We start from the raw sequence: 18,929 nt of genomic DNA on the forward strand, positions 1-18,929 counted from the left end.
GAAGAAATGCAGCATGGAACTTTTTTGTGAGCAGCGCAATCCGTAGGATTTCATTGCGCATGCTCTCTCGCATGCTTTTTTTAAATCACAAACTTTATTTTGTCTCTCGGTGGCCGAATGTTCAGCTGAGTGCCCAGCCGCCGGATGATCAGATGATCGTTCACAATAGTCTGCTGCCGGTAAAACTGTAAAGAAGAAAAAAAATTAAAAAAAATGTAAAAAAACCCCATTGTTTTGTACGATCCGTTGCATCCGTCACACAACGCAATGCTAGGGAAGCCGTCCAACGCAAGTGTGAAACTAGCCTCACTCAGGGAGACTGGGGCCGGCCGCGGTGATGTCAGGTGAACAGGAAGTTGACGTGACATTACCGGATCCCAGAGGTCACGGAGCCCGGGGGTCAGGTGATGGGGAAGAGCAGTCCACGTTGGTGCCGCTCACAGGCACTGCTGCTTTTTTCCTTGCATATTTCATCCATAAATGCATTGTCCCCCCCCTCCCTCCCAATGTGCAGCATGTCAATACTTCAGCATTTTTCACCCATTTAAATATATGTAAATAATCTCTTCATGTACACATATTGTACATAGTGTATTTCCTACAAAGATGCAAAAACGTAACTTGTGAACATCGGCTAAGGGTGGGCCTAACCTATATCACTGCCCAGGGCAGGGGTTACTAAGAATACCCAATGCCACGAGATGAGATCTGGTTTGATTCAAAAAAGTAGCGCTCGGCTTTTTCAGTCTTCTCCATAGAGTGAATGGAGCGATGGTCCGGCATACGTACTGTGGCTTCAGTCTAGCAGGATAAAAGTGCCCATTCTGCAGGTCACACCCCACTGATCTATATGTTCTCACCTATTCTGCGGGCTGATTGCCACAATTAGAGGGAGCTCCTGCCCTCACATGCAGATCAGGGCCGCCAAGGTACTCTGCTCACTTGCCTGATGGTCAGTAAAAATACATTCACCTTCCAAAGGCCCTTACGATCTCTGTATGGTGAGGCACAGCCAAGCGTCCTTTTATTAAGGAGCCAAAAATGTCTGAATGCCAGCCACTAATGGCACTATATAACTTCCATATCTTCAGGAACATGGCTCACCAGGCCAAAATAATAACAAAAAATAACAACACATAGAACACATCAAAAAAGAAACACCTACCAGAGGTGCCAGACCAGATGATGTACGCACAAACAGAATGTACTAGACCTTCCTCTTGAAGGCGGCTGCAGCCCAGGTGCAAGATGCTGATGTCACAGCCACTCAACCCATTCAACCTAGAGGGGAGGGGAGCGGCTGCTTAGCAAAAAACTGGCACACTAATAAGGCTTGCACTGGGAGCCCGTCATATAGATAGGTGTGATGCTCAGTGTCTGAACTGTGACCTATAAATGACGCCAGAAACCTAGGTCAGGCGTGCTAATCAGCACTATACATTTGCATCTCACACTGATAAGCGAGATGCACAGTGTCTGAATTGTGGCTTATAAATGACGCACAACACTAGGGCAGGCGGGTCAGTTAGCACTATATACTTGTATCACACGTGACAGGCTGACCAATATACCACCTAGAATCAAAAGGTCCACACACATCCTGCAAAAATGGATAAAATGTGCCATACCTCAATTGTGAGATATTAGTTGATATTTTGGTCCAAAATATGGAAGCCCGCAATCCACGCACGGATTCTCACACTTGCGGGTCACTACACTAAATAATCAAGAAAAAATCACATAGAACACACCAAGAAAGAAAAACCTACTACTGATTAAAATATCAACTATCATCACCCACAGCCTCCCCGCGTATAATCATCAGCGTGGGGGGCAGTGAATAAATATACTCACCAATCACCGTTCCCTGCAGCATCGCGATAACCTCCTGTCTGCCGGCCCGCTGATGTGTGTGGAGAGCGGTGCGCACAGTGATGATGTCATTGCTGTGCGCACGGCTCCACATAGGTCAGCGGCGCTGCTGCTTTCACAGACAGGAAGACGAGCGATGTTGCTGAAGTGAGGAGAGGTGAGTATAAACATTTATGTTTTTATGTCTGCCACAGGGGGCTATACCAGGATGGGAGACATATATACAAGGATGGGGATAATATAAAATGCAGGAGCATCATTACCAGGATAGGGTACCTTAGTAGAGAATTTGGGGACATTTCCCCCATAACAGTGTCAGCAGCAGATCCTCGCCCCATAACAGTGTCATGACTACATTTTTTGCTTAAAATTTATTTTCCTATTTTCCTCCTCTAAAACCAGGGTGCGTCTTATAGTCCGAAAAATACGGTAACTGGATACATAGACACTATAAACAATGTTTGTGTTTCTTTCCAATATTATCTCTATAAGGGTGCTTTCACACATCCGGATTTTTGCTCTGCGGCACAATACGGCGTTCTGCAGAAAAACCGCCACCGGCTTTTGTAACGCCGGTGGCGTTTTTTTTTTGCATAGACTTACATTAGTGCCGTATTGTGCCGCAGGGGCTTGCGTTCGGTCCGGTTTTGGCCGCATGCGGCAGATTTAGCCGATGCGGCCGGATCGAACGTCCCCTGCAACGTTTTTTGCTCCGGCAAAAAACACCGCATCGCGCCGCATCCGGCCGCTGCGGCGCATTTTTCAATGCATACCTATGGAGGCCGGATGCGGCGCGATGCGGAAAAAACCGCATCCGGTCGCCGCATGCGGTTTTTTTCCACTGCGCATGCTCAGTAGCATGCCGCAACCGGAAAAAAAACGGACGGGCCGCATGTAAAAACTTATGCAAAGGATGCGGTGTTTTCGCCGCATCCGTTGCATAGTTTTCACAGCCGGATTGAGCCGCAGTGCTCAAACCGGATGTGTGAAAGTAGCCTAATACTTCACATTCTACTAATCTCTACGGAACTGGTTATCTCTCCATCCATCTCACCTCCTTTGACATGTTCCTACACGCACACTGTCATCTCATGGCCTCTCCTGCTCACACCTTGTAACAAGTTCTCTGCTCCCCCTCATTGCTGGTGACATCTCTACAAATCCTGGCCCTCCACACCATATTCCCACAATCATTTTTAACCCCCATCCAGGATCTGTCACAAATTTTTGCTACTCTACTAACCTTACACTTATTCACCCAGCCCCCGATCCCCCAGTCCCTCTTAGGCTGGTTTCACACTACGTCTTTTTAACATCCGTTGAAAACGTTATTTTAGCGGAAGTACGGATCCAGTGCAAATGCGTTTTCATTTCAATGCATTTGCAATGGACTCGCGTTAACATCCGTTCACCTGCGTTTGCGTGCGTTATAGTGCGGATCCGGTGACTTGCAGTTTTTTAACATGTTTCAAAAACGCTACTTGTAGCGTTTTTGAGCTGCGTCAAAATACTGCAAGTCACCGGATCCTGACTAAACAGCACGCGAACGCAGGTGAACGCTGGCGTGCTGATAGACAGGATCCTGCTTTTGTACTGAGCATGCCCAGAAAGTACTGAGCATGCCCAGAACCAGTCTCGCGTGATCTGTCTATCTCTCTACTCCCTCCCTCACCCTCTCTCTCTCTATCTCTGTCTTTCCTCCTTCCTCCCCTTCCTCTCTCCCCCACCTGAGAGCTGCGGACACTCGTAACCAAGGTAAATATCGGGTAACCACTTCTCTTAGTTACCCGATGTTTACGTTGGTTACGCGTGCAGGCAGCCCTGCTCCTAGCAGCTGCAGACACTCGTAACCAAGATAAATATCGGGTATCCAAGGCCGATGTTTACCTTGGTTACCAGCGTCTGCAGCTGTCAGAAGCCGGCTCCCAGTCTAGTTTCCCTCACTCCCGATCACATGACTCCAATGCCCGCCCCTAAACATCCAGTGCAGGATCCTGCAAAATAACAGATGCGTTTGCATACGTTATTTGCTGTAAAAGCAGGATCCGTACTTCCGCTAAAATAACGTTTTCAACGGATGTTAAAAAGACGTAGTGTGAAACCAGCCTTACTCTGTCTGCAACAAACTTTTATACAACCCCTGGCAAAGATTATGGACTCACCTGGCTCTGAGGATGTTCATTCAGTTGTTTACTTTTGTTTAAAAAAAGCAGATCACAGACATGGCACCAAACTAAGGGGTGCTTCACACACAGCGAGATCGCTGCTGAGATCGCTGCTGAGTCACGGTTTTTGTGACCTCATTGGCGATCTCGCTGTGTGTGACACTGAGCAGTGATCTGGCCCCCGCTGTGAGATCGCTGCTCGTTACACACAGCCCTGGTTCGTTTTTCTATTGTTGCTCTCCCGCTGATAAGCACACATCGCTGTGTGTGACAGCGAGAGAGCAACAATCCTGAATGTGCAGGGAGCAGGAGCCGGCGTCTGACAGCCTGCGGTAAGCTGTAACCAAGGTAAACATCGGTTAACCAAGGTGGTTACCCGATATTTACCTTCGTTACCAGCCTCCGCCGCTCTCACGCTGCCAGCGCCGGCTCCTGCTCTCTGCACATGTAGCTGCAGGACACATCGGGTAATTAACCCGATGGGTACTGTAGCTAGGAGAGCAGGGAGCCAGCGCTCAGTGTGCGCGGCTCCCTGCTTATGTTGCAGCACAGCGACGCGCGTGGTTATGATCGCTGCTTCGGCTGCTGTGTTTGACAGCTAAGCAGCGATCATAACAGCGACTTACAAGGTCGCTGTTACGTCACAGAAAATGGTGACGTAACAGCGACCTCGTGAACCCAGCCTAAAGTCATTTCAAATGGCAACTTTCTGGCTTTAAGAAACAGTACAAAAAAATAATGAAAACAATGTGCTAGCCAGTAACTGTTACTTTTCAAGACCAACCAGAGGGAAAAATTATGGAATCACTCAATTATGAGGAAAATATGGAATCGCCCTGTAAATTTTCATTCCAAAACTAACACCTGCATCAAATAAGATCTGCTCGTTAGTCTGCATCTAAAAAGGAGTGATCACACCTTGGAGAGCTGCTGCACCAAGTGGACTGACATGAATCATGGCTCCAACATGAGAAATGTCAATTGAAACAAAGGAGATGATTATCAAACTCTTAGGGGGGCTTTACACGTTGCGACATCGCTTCCGAAATATCGTCGGGGTCACATCGTTAGTGACGCACATCCGGTGGCGGTAGCAACATCGCAACGTGTAAATCCTAGGTGCGACGGTAAACTATCGCAAAAGTGTCGAAAATCGGTGATCTGTGTAGTGTTCGTTTTGGGAATGACAAAAAGGTTTGAATAGAAACCTTTGCCGCGCTGTTCCAGGGGCACTGGAATGATAACATTTGCTTTCTGTAAAGAGGCTATGGCCTGAAATAAGGCCTGGCTTTGCGTTTTGGACTTTGGAAGACGAGAACGCAGAAACCTGCTGGCAGGGAATGGAAATCGATCTTGTAACCTGAGGTGACGATTTCTCGAACCCAAGCATTGTGAGTGTGGTCTAGCCAGATATCCCGAAAAAGCAGAAGCCGCCCTCCAACAGGAGTCGGATCTGAGGGATACCTGGCGTCATGCTGAGGGGGCCTGTACAGAGCGAGGTCCTTTTGGGTTTAGGTTGCTTGGAGTGGGAACGCCAGGAAGAGCCCCTTGAGGGTCCGGATCCTCGATCTGAGTGTTGGGACGATCCTTGGGCTGATGGTTTTTGGGGGGCAGGCCGAAAGGACTGCCTGCGCCAAGGAGATTTTTTAAAATTCCTGGATACAGGCACTTTTGAGGTAGAATGGTACTTTTACCACCCGTCGTCTCAGATATGAGTTTGTCCAGGGACTCTCCAAACAGACGCAGGCAATGGAAGGGGAGTGTGGACAGGGATTTCTTGGAGGCACTGTCCGTATTCCATATTTTTAGCCAAAGGACTCTGTGGGCAAAGACAGCATTGGCCGCCGATAGGGCTGACAAACTAGCTGCATCTAGGGAGCCGTGAAGAAAATAATTAGAGGCTAGAGAGAACAAATCAAGGATCTCAAAAGCCGCCGGGGGAATATTACAAGAGTGAAGCATCCTGCGTAGGTTCTTGCTCCACACCCCCATAGCTCTCGCCACCCATGTTAAGGCAAACAGGGGGCGAAGAGAGGAGCCCGAAGCCTGGAAAATAGATTTAGCATCAACTGCGCGGTCGGGTGACTCCTTGAAAGACGCGTTGTCTGAAACCGACATGACCGTGTGTTTAGCCAGTCTGGATACTGGCGGATCCACAACGGGGGGTACTGACCAGGGCTTAACCATTTCTATAACCGTTATTTATGACAGTTTGTATATGCACCTCTGAATTGTAAAGCGCTGCGGAATATGTTGGCGCTATATAAATATAGATTATTATGTGCATGGGTAGGCGTATCGGTGCACTTGCAGTCTTCAGTGCCGGACACACTACTTGATTGTCAGTGGAGAGAGTAAAAGTTGATGATATATGGAAGATCACCCGTCTCCATTACAATCAAGAAGCAGGGGCAGCGTTGGCTTCGTGCTCTGATACGCCCATCAGTGCACTTACAAGCCTAATTCATATAGTAATATATCACTAAAAGCTGAATTTAATTGCTACTGCACAGTAGATGGCACCGTGCAAGATATCCTTCATAGTATGATACGCTGCCCTGTTCTACACTAACCCTGCTTGCACACGACTGACAGCTTCCCTTCTAAATACATTTTTTGTGGCGGATTTATCTTGGCGTTTGAATCCGTATGTAACTGTACATGAGCAAGTATGTGTAGAACTGTTGATACAAGACCTTTCTTGATCATGTCCATAGTGATCTATTTGACACTGCATGTCATCCTCTAAAAAATTCTACACTGGACAAGACTTCAAAGGCATCCTGTAAATTATACAACTTCCTAAGCCTTAGGGCTGGTTCACACTAAGCGACAGCAACAACGAAGTCGCTGTTACGTCACCATTTTCTGTGACGTAACAGCGACCTTGTAAGTCGCTGTTATGATCGCTGCTTAGCTGTCAAACACAGCAGCCGAAGCAGCGATCATAACCGCGAGAGCAGGGAGCCGCGCACACTGCTTAGCGTTGGCTCCTTGCTCTCCTAGCTACAGTACACATCGGGTTAATTAACCCGATGTGTACTGCAGCTACATGTGCAGAGAGCCGGAGCCGGCAGCACAGGCAGCGTGAGAGCTGCGGAGGCTGGTAACTAAGGTAAATATCGGGTAACCACCTTGGTTACCCGATGTTTACCCTGGTTACAGCTTACCGCAGCTGTCAGATGCCGGCTCCTGCTCCCTGCTCGCTTCATTTCGTCGCTCTCTCGCTGTCACACACAGCGATCTGTGTGTCACAGCGGGAGAGCGCCTTTGAAGAAAACGAACCAGGGCTGTGTGTAACGAGCAGCGATCTCGCAGCAGGGCCAAGATCACTGCTCAGTGTCACACACAGCGAGATCGCTAATGAGGTCACTGTTGCGTCACCAAAACCGTGCCGTAGCATCGATTTCGGTAGCGATCTCGCTATGTGTGAAGCACCCCTTAGATGTGTACGTTGGGTAGCTTCAAAGCAGCGTAAGTGATTGACGGCTATATTGTCATTTATTTTAATCTATCCATCTCTGAATTCCCTCCAATCCGATCTGCCACAATCCACAGCGCATCTTTTGATTTGTGGGCCCAGTGTCGTTGTGCCATGATGAATACATGGCATTGTACTGGGCCTACTTAAGCTGCTTTCACACATCCGGTTTTTGCTGAGTGACACAATACGGTGCTTTGCAGAAAAAAACGGGGTTTTTTTTGCCGCCGGTTGCGTTTTTTTGCACTGCACATGCTCAGTATCAAGCCGCATCTGTCAAAAAACGGACGGGCCACATGGAAAAACTTATGCAACGGATATGTTTTTTTCGCCGCATCTGTTGCATAGGTTTTTGAGCCGGATTGAGCCGCACTGCAAAAACCGGATGTGTGAAAGCAGCCTTATTAGAAGAGGTGCCAGATATTCCAGCAGGCAGGAGGGCGGTTCATGGGCTCCTGTCCCTCAACCACTGATTATTGATGTGTGTGCATATGCAGCAGCATACCGAGTGCGCCAAGTTTTATATGTGAGTATTGAATATATACCGTATTTTTCGTTTTATAAGACGCACCAGATTATAAGACCCACCCCAAATTTAAAGATAAAAAAAAAAATAAAAATGGTTTCCGTCTTATACTCTGGTGTTGTCTTACCAGAGGGGGTGGCAGCGCTGGTGGAGTGGGGTCACAGGAGGTAGAGGCTGTGCTAGCAGCGGCGGCAGGTCCGTGGTGGCGGCATGGGGTCAGTGGTTTCAGTGACAGCAGCAGCGGCAGGTCAGTGGTGGAGCAGACCAGTGCGGTGAGTGTCCCAGTCTGTCAGCAGTCCCGGTTCAAATGATGGTACCCGGAGCGGCGTGTCCGCAGATGGAGCTCTTATCCAAGAGCTCCATCTGCGCGTGCGCTGACTCTCGGCACTATCATTTGAAACCGGGACCGCGGACAGACTGAAACACGCCGCACAGCCACCGCAGTCTGCACAGCCAACCGCTCACACAGGGTGGCAGCCAGCAGGCCGCCCACCCGCACAGATAGGCAGCCAGCCGCCAGCACCGACAGGCACCCAGCAGCCCGCACGCAGCGACACGCACTTGGCCGCCCGCACACAGAGCTGCACAGACAGCCCCCCGCGATAAGCTATATTCGGATGTTAAGACGCACGCCCCATTTTCCTCCCAAATTTTTGGGAGGAAAAGTGCATCTTTTATAATCCGAAAAATACGGTAAATCCTATATACCCTCGTCAACATTGAAATTGCAATACCAAGAACGACAACGACAATCCTTATGGTTATTCAGATCAATAAAATAATTTGCTTGTGTCACTAAGATCTGCAGATGATCAAATTTTCAAGCACCTAGCTCCAATCTGTGGCATGCGGCAGTGAGAGACAAGAAAGTCAGATGGAAAGCAACTTTTGTTTTTTTTTTTTTTTTTTTATTTGCCACGTAGGTCTAAATGCGCACGTTGTCTTTTTATTTGCAAGGGGGAGAGAGGCTGCTAGATTATCGGCACCTCGCAGGGTGAGCTGAGCAAATGTCCAATCCGACGCGCGTTTCGGGGGCATTACCGGTCCCCTTCCTCAAGCTTGAGGAAGCGAATATCCAGCCCTGTATGTGGCGAACGCCCGGGCTGTCACTAAAGGAGCAGGAGAAGCTGCGTGCCTGATTCAATTACCATCCTGTGAACTAGCACAGAATAGTGCTGTGTGGCTCTGCTCCGTTTAAAATAGGAGCGCAAATAGGAGTCCCTATCACGGAAACTACTCTATCTCCAGGAGGAGAAAGTTCCGCACAGTTACCCAGCTTATGGAGGTTGATGTCTGAACTTGACTGTAGGAGCGCAAATAGGAAACTCCTGCATGGAAATGACTTTATATCTCTAGGAGGAGAAAGTATCGTGCAGTCACCCAGCATGTGGAAGCTTGATGCCTGAACTTGACTGCAGGTAAACCCTATTGGAACACTTGATGAGCTGGGGCTCTACCTCATCCTCACTACGATCTTGATGTGCAGTTTCTTCAATTTCATTTAAAGGCACTTGGAACGCTGAAATTGCTGCTTATAATATATTCAGCCTCTATTAAAAACCTTTGTGCTTATGGATTGAAGGAAAAAAATTCTCCAGGTATCTGAAAAATCATGTTGCAGTGATATTTTCAATTGGCATTAAATATCATATGCCTTGAAACATCACTTAATACACTATACTAGGTTTAATAATTGCTATACTACCGGCCGGGGTACTGCAACCAGACACCTGGTGTCTGTTTGCTGCACTAATAATTATTTATATTATTTTTTAATTTATTTTTATTTCTACCATATGTGGTGTACTTTTCTTTTCCTCTATTGTGTGAATTGTTTTGAATAAATCTGTGTCTAAAAACAAGGATAGCAATAAAAAGTATAAAATATTAACAACTAAAAAACCTCTTATCAGCGCTGGTTTATTGGGGATTTTTTAGTTTCCAAAAAAATCTCAATTAAAATTCAAAACCAATATAACTGCACAAAATTTAGAAATAAACATTTCTGACATGCAAAAACAAAATCCAAAAAAATTAGTGACCAATATAGCCACCTTTCTTTATGATGACACTCAACAGTCTACCATCCATAGATTCTGTCAGTTGCTTGATCTGTTCACGATCAACATTGCGTGCAGCAGCCACCACAGCCTCCCAGACACTGTTCCAAGAGGTGTACTGTTTTCCCTCCCTGTAGATCTTACATTTTATTAGGGACCACAGGTTCTCTATGGGGTTCAGATCAGGTGAACAAGGGGGCCATGTCATTATATTTTCATCTTTTAGAACTTTACTGGCCAGCCATGCTGTAGAGTAGTTGGATGCATGTGATGGAGCATTGTCCTGCATGAAAATAATGTTTTTCTTGAACGATACCGACTTCTTCCTGTACCACTGCTTGAAGACGTTGTCTCTCAGAAACTGGCAGTAGGTCTGGGAGTTGAGCTTCACTCCATCCTCAACCCGAAAAGGTCCCACAAGTTCATCTTTGATGATACCAGCCCATACCAGTACCCCACCTCCACCTTGCTGGCGTCTGAGTCGGAGTGGATCTCTCTGCCCTTTATTGATCCAGCCTCTGGCCCATCCATCTGGCTGATCAAGAGTCACTATCATTTCATCAGTCCATGAAACCTTTGAAAAATCAGTCTTAAGATATTTCCTGGCCCAGTCTTGACGTTTTATCCTATGTTTCTTGTTCAAAGGTGGTCGTTTTTCAGCCTTCTTTACCTCGGTCATGTCCCTGAGTATGGCACACCTTGTGCTTTTTGATACTCCAGTAACGTTGCAGCTCTAAAATATGGCCAAACTGGTGGCAAATGGCATCTTGGCAACTTCACGCTTGATTTTCCTCAATTCATGGGCAGTTATTTTGCGCCTTTTGTGCCCAACACACTTCTTGCGACCCTGTTGGCTATTTGCCATGAAACGCTTGATTGTTCGCTGATCACGCTTCAAAAGTTTGGCAGTTTCAAGATTGTTGCATCCCTCTGCAAGACATCTCACAATTTTGGACTTTTTAGAGCCTGTGAAATCTCTCTTCTGACCCATTTTTCCAAAGGAAATGAAGTTGCCTAATAATTAAGCACAGCTTATATAGGGTGTTGATGTCATCACACCACACCCCTCCTCATTACAGAGATGCACATCACCTGATTTACTTAATTGGTAGTTGGCTCTCAAGCCTATTCAGCTTGGAGTAGGACAACATGTATAAAAAGTATCATGTGATCAAAATACTCATTTGCCTAATAATTTTGCACACTGTATTGTGTGTACCTAAAAAGGTCCGCACTGTTCATTGTTGAGTGTCCTAGTGGTTTGGATAACAATGATGAAACAGAATAAAAGAAAGGTGGACAAAGACATACCTCTGCATAGACACTGTCAGATTAGAAACATGGCATAATCATCCATGCTGTAAAGCAGGTGAAATTAGTTGTCACATGCTCAGATTAAGGCATCGAACAAGGTGTATACAAAATATCAGAAGGCATTTACTCAACATTGGGCTAGGAGTCTGATGTCCAGCTACCGGTGTTCCGTTGGCCTCATGCCACCACTCTAAAGGCTAGCATACTGCAGAGCAGGACTAACAGCACCGCATTACATTGACTTAGGGGTAGAACCAGTGGCACAACCATTTCTCCAAAGTGTCCCAGGAGCTGGCTTTCAACACTACTACATGAATCCACATGTTGCTCATGCTACGCTTACCATGGCCTGCAGCATTCCTGGATTTATCGGACCTCGAGCACATCTGGGACATCATTATTTGGTAATTGCATAAGGAGCTGCCAGCAGTGGATCTTGATGATTTGTGTGCTCAAGTGCATCCACTATGGCAGAACATCACTCGGACAACTGTTAATAACCTCATTGATGGCATGCTAAGGCATGTAAGTGAGTGTATTTCAGAGTGTTCGAGATGTTTTGAAAACAGTCGGCCTGATTCACCATTTGCATTTTCTTTTTCGACGTGTGGATCTCGCTGATGTTTTGTTCAAGTTGGCGCCCAATTCTTGAATTTTGCACAAAGCACAACATTTTTTTTTTTTTTTTTTCTTTCTGTAAGTTACGCCTTAGCTGGAAAAATCAATAATGTCAATAATGTCACAAAAAATGTGCCAAAATACCAGGCATGCAAACAATCATTCTGGGGGGAACTCTATTAGAGTTTTGCCAAATATTGTGACTTTTTAAAAAAAAAAAAAAAATAAATTATTTAATCTGTGTAAGTAATATGGAAAAGCCATTGACGTACAAATCGGTAAACTAACTATTCCATAAGACAGCTCACTAATTAAGAGGTATTCAAAAAAACTGGCGAACATTTGAATTAGGCCCTTTGTCTTTCCATTTCTTCGTTCTGTGCAGATCATGAATATGTCATCCTGTGATTTTCATTATTTTATGACTTTCCTTTTTCGTGTTGCAATATTTCAATGTTGATGAGTGTATGTACAGTATGTGTTTAAAATGCATATTTTTTAAAAAAATATGAATTATATTATTGTGTATGTATATGGGTGGGTATGTTTCATGTATTTATCGCTTACATATATTTGAGTGCTGTCATTGTGCTTCTGCATTTGTTTGTGTGTGTGTGTATACATGATTTATATAATTTTTCTGTATAATACATATAGTACCTTTTTTAAAAATATTCATACCCCTTGATCTTTTCCACTTTTTTTCACGTTAAACCCACAAACTTAGGCTGCTTTCACACTATGGTTTTTTTAACATGCGTCATGAACGTTTTTTTTGCTGTAAAAGCAGATCCTGCTTTTACAGCAAAAAAACGCATGCAAACTCATGTGTTATTTTGCAGGATCCTGTCACTTTAAGTTTATGGGCGAGCATTGGAGTCATGTGATCGGGAGTCAGTGGAACTGAACGTGAGACTGGGAGCCGGCTTCTGACAGCTGCAGAGGCTCGTAACCAAGGTAAACATCGGGTAACTTGCTTGGATACCCGATATTTATTTTGGTTACGAGCATCCACAGGTGCTAGGAGTCGGGCTGCCTGCTCCCTGCACACGTAACCAACGTAAACATCGTGTAACTAAGAGAAGTGCTTTGCTTGGTTACCCGATATTTATCTTGGTTACGAGTGTCCGCAGCTCTCAGGCGGGGGAGAGGGTGAGAGAGGTAGAGAGGGAGGGGGAGAGAGGGACTGATCACGCAAGGCTGGTTTCTGGGCATGCTCAGTAAAGCAAGCAGGATCCTGTCTATCAGCATGCCAGCGTTCACATGCGTTTGTGTGCAGTATAGTCAGGATCCAGCAATTTGCAGTATTTGGACGCAGCTCAAAAATGCTACAAGTAGCGTTTTTTGAAAAATGTTAAAAAACTGCAACGCGCTGGATCCTCAATATAACGCACGCAAACGCATGTGAATGCATGTTGACGCGAGTCCATTGCAAATGCATTGACATGAAAACGCATTTGCACTGGATCCGTTTTTGCGTTAAAAAAACGTTCATGACGCATGTTAAAAAAACGTAGTGTGAAAGCAGCCTTAAATGCATTGTAGTAAGAATTTATGTGACATCCCAACACAAAGTAGCAAGTATTTGTTGACTATAAAGGAAATGATACATGGTTTTCTAACTATTTTAAAAATATAAATCTGAAAATCGTGGAGTGCATTTGTATTTAGCCCCTTTTGAGTCGACCTCCTGTAATCTGGTATCCCTAAATAAAGTTTTGAGTGACAAATTGCCTCCATAAGTCATCTATTCCATTAATTTAGTACACCTATGTGTAATTTATTATCAGTATTTCTGCAGCTGTTCCATGAAGGCCACAGGTTTGTTGAGAACATTTGGGATCAAATAGCATCATGAAAACCAAGGAACACCCCAGACAGTAATAAAGTTGAGGAGAAGAGTAAAGTAAGGTTAGATTAGTCCAATATCTGAATATCTCACAGAGCACTATTCAATCCATCATCCAAAAATGTAAGTCGTATGGCAAATCTACCAAGACATGTCCATCCACCTAAACTAACATTCCAAGCAAGTAGAGCACTAATTTGCGGCTTCTCTGAGAGGCCCATGGTCACGCTGGTGGAGCTGCAGAGATCCACAGCTCAGGTGGGAGTATCTACCCACAGGGCAACTATTTGTCGTATAGTCCACTTATCTGGCCTTTAAGTAAGAGTGGCAAGAAGAAAGCCATTTTTGAAAGCTAACCAGAAGAAGTCCTGTTTGCAGTTTGTAAAGAGCCATATATGGGACACAGCATATGGAAGAAGGTGTTTTGGTCAGATGAGACCAATGTAGATCTTTTTGGACTTTATGCGAAACGCTCATATGTGTGGTGGGAAAACAAACACTGCACGTCATGCTAAAAACGCCAGACATCATGCTGTATAGATGCTTTTCTTCATCAGGGACAGGGATGCTGGTCTGAGCTCATGGGAAGGTAGATGGAGCTAAATGCAGGGCAATATTGGAGGAAAACCTGTTAGAGGCTGCAAAATACTTAAGACTGGGGCGTAGGTTAAACTTCCAGCCGTACAACGACTCTAAACATACTGCCAGGGCTACAATGGATGGTTTAGATCAAAGCATAGTCATGTGTGTGAATGGCCCAGTCACAGTCAGGGGCGGATTAGGCTGCTTTCACACCTCCGGTTTCTGCAATGCGGCGCACTCCGGCACTTTGCAGGAAAATCGCAACAGTTTTTTTTTTTTTTTGCTGCCGGTTGCGTTTTTTCTGCATAGAGTTTAATTAGTGCCGCATTGTGCCGCATGGCCTTGCGTTCCGTCCGATTTTTGCCACATGCAGCAGATTTAGCCGATGCGGCGGCCGGATGGAACGTTGCCTGGCACGTTTTTTCGTGCGGCAAAAAAACCCGCATTCGGCCGATGCGGCGCATTTTTCAATGCATGCCTATGGCGGCCGGATGCGGCGCGATGCGGCAATAACCGCATCCGGCCGCCGCATGCTGTTTTTGCCACTGCACATGCTCAGTAGCATGACGCAAGCGGCAAAAACCGGACTGGCCGTAAAGGAAAAACTTATGCAAAGGATGCGGTGTGTTCACCGCATCCGTTGCATAGCTTGCACAGCCGGATTGAGCCGCAGAGCTCAAGCCGGATGTGTGAAAGTAGCCTAAAGGGTAACCAGGGCCCCAGGCTCTTCAAGAGCTGTGGGCCCCACCCCATCCCTGAACACTGGTCATGTGACAGGTCATGTGAGGGGTCATGTGTCATAATGCCTCAAGCATATGGAAAAATATTGGAATATACAATGAAAAATGCTACTTGCTAATTTGAACATGTGAATAATGAATTGCATACCTGCCATGAATATTAGGAAAAAGGAGATATTTAGCAATCGCATTGATCAATGTAACTGAGCCCCAAGACCTCGTCAAGGTATATCTCTATATTGGGGTCCCTAGCTCTGTGACCCTAACTGTGTGTCATCTCATTGCAATTAAAAACTGCTATGGGTGGAAAGGGGTAACTTATTACTTTCTTATATAGGAGATGGAAAAAACATGGCCGAAAGGGGCGGAGCTGTGTTCACATTCAGAAAAAAAATTACATATAATTACCTTTCGGCCATGTTTTTTCCATCTCCTATATAAGAAAGTCCTTAGTTACCCCTCTCCACCCATAGCACTTTTTAATTGCAATGAGATGACACACAGTTAGGGTCACAGAGCTAGGGACCCCAATATAGAGATATACCTTGACGAGGTCTTGGGGCTCAGTTACATTGATCAATGCGATTGCTAAATATCTCCTTTTTCCTAATATTCATGGCAGGTATGCAATTCATTATTCACATGTTCAAATTGGCAAGTAGCATTTTTCATTGTATATTCCAATATTTTTCCGTATGCTTGAGGCATTATACCATTATCTAAGTTTGATGTGCAGCCTCATTCTTATATAGTATGTATTTTTTGGCTTGCACTTATATATATATATATATATATATATATATATATATATATATATATATATATATCAGTGCTCACTTCAGTTATTCTATTCAGTTAGGGGTCATGTGTCAAACGCCTGAAACAGATAATTTCTGAAAAATAGTTGCCGAAACTATAACGTAAAAAACATCCACTAATTAATAAATATACCCTTCAGTTTAAAAAAAAAAAAAAAACAAAACCTACTAAGGCAGAGTATTGAACAGTCCAACTTTAATCTGGAAACAAGACTATTCCCCAAAAAAAAAAAAAATGAAAAACTGAGCAAAAACACCATGTGTGAACATAGTTTAACAAATACTGAAGTAAAATACTCAAAATCTCAGCGTGTGCATGTGGCCTTACAGATACTGAGGTAAAAACTCACTAATACTCAATATGTGCACATGACCTTTGCCTATGTTCACACAGGGTGTTTTTTTTTTTTTTTCTGCAGTAAAATCTGAGCAAAAGCTGCAGCTTATTATTAGCATGTATTTACTTTAAACCAATGAAAAAAAAACCTGCAAAACTGCCCTATGTGAACATAGCTTAACAAATACTAAGGTAACAAAAACTCTAATACTGAACGTGTACACGAGGCCTTGGGCCATGTGCACACATTGAGTATTTGTTGAGTTTTTTTCCCTCCTTATTTGTAAGGCCATGTGTGCACGTTCAGCATTTGGTGACTTTTTTTTGCCTCTGTATTTGTAAAAAATTCACTAAATACTCAATGTGTGCACACGGCCTACTTGTAGTAGTGAAAATATACAGTATATGAGGTATGTGATTGGTGTGGATTGTAACTACATGGGGCTGATGTCCCCGGCCTACACACTGTATGTGCCCCTCCATTATATCCACTACATGCATCATGATGCATGCAGAATATCCTGATGGAGGGGCACACACAGTATGTGGAGGCAGACATTGGAAATATCCAAGATGGAGGGAGGGCCAGTAGGGCACAGAGTGCTGGAGCGTTTCACCCATGGAGTATCAATCCTCCATTCCCAATCTGTACATACACAGTGTATGGATTGGGAATGGTGGATTGAAACTACATAGATCAGATTCCCCAGAACAGTTTGATAGAAGACACCCTCGTCCCCACTGTATAGAAAATTACAATTCCTCCCCCCCCCTTTCACATAGTGTGCCTTCATAGTGTGAACAGGTCTTCCAGGCACGTCCACAGAACAGGTCACCGATCCGTCTCCATTCTTCAGGCTACTGGACTCTAGTGTAACCTGCAAAAACGCCGTCTGCTGTCACCATTACAGAGGACGCTCCTCTTCGACAGACAGGTGGGTGGGACTCCCTCAGCCGCGCCGCACCCTTTATGTTGCTAGTATGTCCTGCCAAGGGCTGCCATCAGGAATTTCAGGTCCTCATTCAGACTCCGCCTCCACTACAGCTCCACCTCTAGTCCTCTAACTTTCGGCAATAGAAAAAAGTTGTTTCAAGCATCACGTCCAAGAAATAAAGTTAAAAACCAATTTTATTCCATAACGTTAAAACCAACACTAGGTTGGATGAACGTCCACGAAGTATAAAACAATGGCTTACACATTCCAAACCTAAAAGAGGTTCTTAGTCTTAGACATATCCTGCTAGAATTGCACAAGTTATGGATAATAATTGATTTTTAACCTTATTTCTAATCTCCTTTGTTGAGCACCACCCTTATGTGACCTTATAGTGAGCGATTGGAATATCTTTTAAATGGTCGGGCTATTTCCATGTATTGTGGCGTTTTATATGTGATTTGGTGGTGCCGGACGTCTCCTTTACTGTGCTGAACCTTATTTCTTGGATGTGATGCTGGAAACAACTTTCTTCTATTGCCGAACTTTGCCTCTTTGAACACGGAGCTGACCTCCCTGCACCATCCTCCAGAGAAAGGACCCAGGTGATGCATTTATCAGGTGAGCTGAAATCCTCCCTCGAACCTTCCACAATCCCACCATCACTCTTGGCAAATCTCCAATTGTGCAAACATTCCTCACCAAACATTAACCGCTAGTCAGCATCTTGACATCCCGAAAAAAGCTCCATGCACCGTTTTTCGTGTCATCAAAATGACGAGCCCCAGAATTGTCAGCCATATGCGTATATCTAATATATAAAGCTGTGTGTGTGTGTGTCCGCTGAAGGAATCCGCACCATCACATTTACAATTATGATATTTTGCACAGACACCTCAGGTGACTCATGGAGCGTCATAGACTATGGTTTGAGGGGAAAATTTAACCCTGCGCTTAACAGTTATTCACCAAAAAAACCTCCTTACATTAAAGTCATTAGAGCTGGGAGCCACAGGTCATTTATAAGAGCTATGATTAATTGCTATAGGCAACGAAGGACATTGTTAGTATAAGAAGCTTGTATGAGGTAATATGATATTGGTGGAGAGACAGAGACGGGGAAAGAAACAGCCAGCCAGCCAGGGAAAGACAGACAGTCAGACAAAGACAGGCAAACAAAGACCGGGAAAGAGACACAGAGAGACAGCCAGCTAGGGAGGCAGACAGACATACTACATGCACATATACACACAGCTCTACAACAGGCAAGATACATTACCTCATCTTGCCCGTCCTGATCGGTGCAGAGCACAGGAGCAGACACTGGGAGCTGCAGCAGCTACAGGACCTGCCACTTCACCGGTCATGTGATCAGGCAAGGTCCTTCACCCTCTCAGCCTCCGTTCTGGTCAGTACATTTCCTGTCCTGCGCCTGCACCGATCACATAGATCAGTGCAGGAAGAGAGAGGGCAGCTCTCTATGAGCGACCCGGGCCCCCTCATTGCCCTGATGGCGGCCCCAAACCCTGGGGCCCAGTGAGCAGAGGAATGAAAGGGGAGGGGCCAAGGCTGTCAGTGGCCTCGCCCCTTCTGGCTTCTGCTCATGGGGCCCTTTACAGGAGAGTCACGTTT

The 18,929-nt window shown here is 45.2% G+C and overlaps 1 protein-coding gene across 1 annotated transcript in view; it reads left to right on the forward strand.

Moving 5' to 3' along the window:
- The window catches only part of C1H9orf85 (chromosome 1 C9orf85 homolog), a 58,116-nt gene that overhangs the window by 844 nt on the left and 38,343 nt on the right, over window positions 1–18,929 (forward strand).

Source organism: Anomaloglossus baeobatrachus, chromosome 1 (assembly GCF_048569485.1).
Source record: "Anomaloglossus baeobatrachus isolate aAnoBae1 chromosome 1, aAnoBae1.hap1, whole genome shotgun sequence".
Lineage (NCBI taxonomy): Eukaryota > Metazoa > Chordata > Amphibia > Anura > Aromobatidae > Anomaloglossus > Anomaloglossus baeobatrachus.